At 46.4% G+C, this 6,000-nt stretch overlaps 1 pseudogene; it reads left to right on the forward strand.

Moving 5' to 3' along the window:
* The window catches only part of LOC134352577 (large ribosomal subunit protein uL2-like), a 167,443-nt pseudogene extending 162,124 nt beyond the window's left edge, over nt 1-5,319 (forward strand).
* The last annotated feature ends 681 nt before the right edge of the window (nt 5,320-6,000 follow it).

Here is a 6,000-nt window from a genome sequence, read left to right on the forward strand (position 1 = left end):
CTGGGTGTTTTTTATAGACCACTCAATAGTAACAGAGACATCGAGGAGCAGACAGGGAGACCGATTCTGGAGAGGTGTAATAATAACAGGGATATCATGGTGGGAGATTTTAATTTCCCAAATGTTGATCGGAATCTCCCTAGAGTAAGAGGCTTAGATGGGATGGAGTTTGTTAGGTGCGTACAGGAAGGTTTCTTGACACAATATGTAGATAAGCCTACAAGAGGAGAGGCTGTACTTGATCTGGTATTGGGAAATGAACCTGGTCAGGTGTCGGGTCTCAGTGGGAGAGCATTTTGGAGATAGTGGTCACAATTCTATCTCCTTTACCATAGCATCGGAGAGGGATAGGAACAGACAGGTTCGGGAAGTGTTTAATTGGATTAAGGGGAAATATGAGGCTATCAGGCAGAACTTGGAAGCATAAATTGAGAACAGATGTTCTCAGAGAAATGTATGGAAGAAATGTGGCAAATGTTCAGGGGATATTTGCATGGGGTTCTGCATAGGTACGTTCCAATGAGTCAGGGAAAGGATGTTAGGGAACAGAAACCGTGGTGTACAAAGACTGTTGAAAATCTAGTCAAGGAGCTTACAAAAGGTTCAAAAAAACTAGGTAAAAATAGAGATCCAGAAGATTATAAGGCTAGCAGGAAGGAGCTTAAGAATGAAATTAGGAGAGCCAGAAGGGGCCATGAGAAGGCCTTGGTGAGCAGGATTAAGGAAAATCCCAAGGCATTCTACAAGTATGTGAAGAGCAAGAGGATAAGACGTGAGAGAATAGGACTAATCAAGTGTGACAGTGGAAAAGTGTGTATGGAACCAGATGAGGTAGCGGAGGTACTTAATGAATACTTTGCTTCAGTATTCACTACGGAAAAGGACCTTAGTGATTGTAGGGATGACTTACAACAGACTGAAAAGCTTGAGCAAGTAAACATTAAGAATGAGGATGTGTTGGAGCTTTTGGAAAGCATCAAGTTAGATAAGTCACTGGGACCAGACGAGATATACCCCAGGCTACTGTGGGAGGTGAGGGAGGAGATTGCTGAGCCTCTGGCAATGATCTTTGCATCATCAATGGGGACGGGAGAGGTTCCAGAGGATTGGAGGGTTGCAGATGTTGTTCCCTTATTCAGGAAAAGGAGTAGAGATAGCCCAGGAAATTATAGGCAAGTGAGTCTTACTTCAGTGGTCGGTAAGTTGATGGAGAAGATTCTGAGAGGCAGGATTTATGAACATTTGAAGAGGCATAATACGATTGGCAATAGTCAACATGGTTTTGTCAAAAGCAAGTCGTACCTTACGAGCTTGATTGAATGTTTTGAGGATGTGACCAAACACATTGATGATGATAGAGCAGTAGATATAGTGCATATGGATTTCAGCAAGGCATTTGACAAGGTACCCCATGCAAGGTTTATTGGGAAAGTAAGGAGGCATGGGATCCAAGGGGAAATTGCTTTGTGGATCCCTATGTCATGGTCCAGTCCGTGAAGTCTGCATTCCGGTTCACAGTCCAGTCCGTGGACTCAGGACTCCAGGTCTTCCAGCTGTCCCTTGTTTGAGTTAATCATAGGCACCCGATTCCCATCTTTGGGCTTGCAATATAAGTAGCCTTGGGATTGTGTGTGGGCTGCTGGTTTGTTTTTGTCAGTCCCCCTTGGAGCAATCTGCTGATGGACAGCTAGTGAAACCATTCATGATCTCTAGGCCTGGTTGGAGGATCACTGCTTCGTGGAGTCTTGTTGCCACTTGTTGGAGTAGTCTTTGTGGTATGGAATTGGCTGTTTCCTGGGCCAGCTGAGTGGCTGCTAGCCGTTCTGAGCTAGTTAGGGATCTGGCTATTTCCTTAGCCAGCTGAGGTTGTTGACCGAACTGAGACTTGGAGCTACCCTGGAGCAGAGATGGAACTGTCTGTTCTTTGGTGTTTGTCTCTTCTTGTCCTTGCCTCTGTGGGGTAAGTCAGGCTGTTTTGCTGTTGCCCTGTGGGGGGATCTGTCTTGTCTTGTCTTTGCCTCTGTTGGGTAAGTCTGGCTGTTCTGCTGTTACCCAGCAGGTGGACCTGTCCCACCTTGGTGTGGAGAGGTTGAGTCCCGGTTTGTCCAAGAGTAAGTCCTGGCTCTATGTTGATGTTCGGTTCCCAGTCTGTCTCTGAGCTCCAAGAGCCCTGGCCTCAACGGTCCCGCAGCTGCGCTCCAGACCCGAAAGCCCTGGCCTCAAGAGCTAAGACCCCAGTCTGTCTCCAAGCTCAGGCTTCTAGACCTCAGCTACGTCCTGTCTTGAAGCCATGTCATGTCCTTGCCTGGTTTTGGGGTCCGAGCCCAAGGCAAGACCCGGGTTCTGGGTCCTTGTCCAGTCTCTGGCTCGGAGTCCAAGCCTTGTCTCCTAGTCCATGGTTCCTAGTCCTGGTCCCCACTTTCCCTAGCCCAAGTCTGCGTTCTTGTCCCTGCTCCTGGTCTGAATCCTGTCACATCCCTACTCCAGCCAAGTCCTGCTCCTTGTACTTCACTGTCTGTCTTGCATTTGGGTCTGTTCCCAGCACCCCATTGTGACACCCTAGGTAATTTGTAAGGTAAGTACGTGTTTGGAACAGCATTGTGGGCCGAAGGGCCTGTATTGTGCTGTAGGTTTTTCTATGTTTCTAACATAGGACATTACAGCACAGTACAGGCCCTTCAGTCTACAATGTTGTGCAGACCTTTTAATCTGCTCTAGGGTCAATTGAACCCAGAAGTTCCCAACCTGATGTCCATGGGCCTCTTGCTTAATGGCATTGGTCCATGGATAAGGTTGGAAAGATTACAGGAAAGACACTGGCATTGAAAGTAGAATGGCCGACAGGCAGGAGGGAGCAAGGTGGAATAAAAGGGGCCTTTTCTGGTTGGCTACCAGTGACTAGTAGGTGTTCCTCAGGGGTCAGTATTGGGACTGCTACTATTCACATTGTTTGTCACTAATTTGGATAATGGAATTTATGGCCTTGTGGCAAAGTTTCCAGATGATATGAAGAAAGGGGAAGGGGCAGGTTGTGCTTTGGAAGCAATGCAATTGCAGCAGGACAGACAAATTGGAAGAATGGGCCAAAAAGTGGCAGATTGAGGAGTGACCTTTTAGAACTAAGGTAAGGAGGAATTTTTTTTATCCAGAGAGTAGTGAATCTGTGGAATGCTGTGTGGAGACCAAGTCCATGGGTATATTTAAGGTAGAAGTTGATGATTTCCAGGGCATCAAAGTTGTGGCGAGAAGGCAGGTGTATGGGGTTGAGTGGGATCCGCATTCAGCCATGATGCAATGGTGGAGCAGACTCGATGGGCTGAATGGCCTAATTCTGCTCCTACGTTTTATGGTCTTGTGGCTTAACTTATGGTCTTATGGTCTAATTGAAACTTTCCCTCCTATATAGCCCTCCAATTTTCTTCTGATTGTTCTGTTTACTCTCCAAGTGGAACTTGGGAGAAGGAGAAGATGGCGGTGCGACTGGTGATGAATACCTGTAATCTGTCAAGTAGGAGGCCGTGCACAATTCTGATTTGATGGAGGCAGACGTGAGAGCGCGGAGGAACATCTTGTGAAACTTCTGAAATGCCCGGTTTGCTGCCGCTGCTACTGTGCGATTGAGAATCTCCAGAGGGGAAGGCCCCAAATCCTCGGCTTTGCCTGTTGTTGGTGGCTGGGGCCAGGGTCGAGGCGCTCGGTGTCGGAGGGCTGGTCAGAGGCTCAAAGTTTTCGGATGGACTCAGAGTCGGACTGTGGTCAGGTGCTTCCAGGATGCTGCATCGGCAAGTTTGTGGCGCTGGAAGCTCATGGTAGGGAGAGTTTCTTCCTTCAACTGTCTGTGTGAGATGTTGAGGCTATTGGGACTTTGAGACTTTTTTTAACCATGCCATGATCTGCTGTTATCAAATTACGGTATTGCTGTGCACTGTTGTAACTATATGTTATAATCATGTGGTTTTTGTCAGTTTTAGTCTTGGTCTGTCTTGTCTTTCTGTGATATCGTACCAGAGGAACATTGTATCATTTTTTTTTTAATGCATGCATTTCTAAATGACAATAAATGAGGACTGAGTGTCCTCATAATCTAATCTAATTTGAGGGCTTGTTCCTGCTGTTATCCCTCTGGGTTCCTGCATACTTCCCCCCGGCAGCTTTCTCCAATCTCCCCCTGTCTGTCACTTTGTCACCTGTCACCCCTCCTCCATCCACTCATCACCTCAGACTCCTTTCTCGCCATTCCCCACCAGGCATCTCCTCTCTAGTCTCAGTCTTGATGCAGGGTGTTAACTTGAAACACAGCCAATTCCTTTCTCCACTCCCCACAAAATATTGCTCCACCTGCTGAGTTTCTCACTTGCGCCTCTCTTAAAACTGTGCTCCACTCAGAACCAAGTATTGGAGATAAATCCCCTGTACCGGATGACTTGCCCACTGGGGTTTTGAAGTAGGCTGATGGGACCTCTTCCAAAATCCATAATTCTTTCACGTGCAGGATTGATAAGGGGGTGCGAGTCAATGTGGTGTATCAGAGCGCCATTGTTAAGCTCTACACATTAGACAAAATTAGAGAGCACAGTATAGAGGGAAGATGTATCCTCTAAAAGATGATATAGAAATGAGAATTGTTAAAGAACAAAAAATAGAGTGGGAATAAGAATAATAACTTATTTATAGAACACTTTTCATATGAACCATAAGATCATAAGACGTAGGAGCAGAATTAGGCCATTCAGCCTATTGAATCTGCTCTGCCAGCCTTTTCGCGCAAACTCCTGCCCTGGCAGTGTCGAGTGGGTCGTGTAATCAGAGGACCGAGAAAGGGCGCAGGCTCCGTCTTCAGAGCCCATGTAAAACATAGAAAAGGACCTGCAAAGTTGAGGGCAGAGGACTTTGCTGAACGCCATGGTTACATCAAGGGAATTGTCAAGGATATAATTCATGACCCTGGCTGCGGTTCTCCTTTGGCAAAGGTAGTATTCCGTGATCCTTACCGGTTCAAAAGACGAACTGAACTATTCATTGCCGCTGAACTGGTTGGTTTATCTATTGTGGCAAGAAGGCTCAGTTGGACATTGGAAATGTTCTCCCTGTGGGTACCATGCCAGAAGGCACCACTGTCTGCTGTTCGGAGGAAAAGCCAGGAGACCGTGGTAAACTTGCCCACGCTTCTGGAAATTACGCAACAGTCATCTCTCACAATCCCGAGACCCAAAAAGAGCCGTCAAATTGCCATCAGATTCCAAGAAAGTCATTTCTTCTGCCTACAGAGCTATTGTTGGTGGTATTCACAAACCAATACTGAAGGCTGGTCAGGCATAAGGACAAGGCCAAGAGAAGTTGCTGGCCATGTGTCCGTGGTGTGGCTATGAATCCTGTAGACATCCATTTGGTGGTGGTAACCACCAGCACATTGGGAAGCCATCAACCATCAGGAGAGATGCTCCTGCTGGTGTAAAGTTGGTCTCATTGCTGTTCGTTGTACTGGTAGACTGCGGGGTACCAAAACTGTCTAGGAGAAAGAGAATTAATGTCTTGGTGCAATACATCTCCTTCTGTAACAATAAATGGTTTTAAAATTCAGAAAAAAGCATCTGCTCTGCCATTCTATCATGGCTGATCCCGGATCCCACTCAACCCCATGCAGACAATATAGTTCAAAGTGCTTTACAATGGGATAAAGTGTAAACATGAGAATAAAAGACAAGGTTAAATAAATAGGTTTTGAGCTGGCATTTAGAAATATCAACTGAGTCTGCATCCCTGATAGTCTTGGATACCGAGTTCCACAGTTAGGAATGTTGTTAATAAAAAGCTAGCCTGCCAATTTCTTTTGAGGGAGATTGTTTAAATTTAAGAATAAACCATCATTTTTGTGTTGGGGTGGAATGCAACGGGGATCAGCGCTCACATCAGGAACAATGGTTGCAGGTTACGTGTATCTATCCAGGTCTGCTAGAGAGAGAGCAAAGGAGAGTCACCAGGATGGTATCTGGACTGGAG

This window comes from Mobula hypostoma, chromosome 10, assembly GCF_963921235.1.
Source record: "Mobula hypostoma chromosome 10, sMobHyp1.1, whole genome shotgun sequence".
Classification (NCBI taxonomy): domain Eukaryota; kingdom Metazoa; phylum Chordata; class Chondrichthyes; order Myliobatiformes; family Myliobatidae; genus Mobula; species Mobula hypostoma.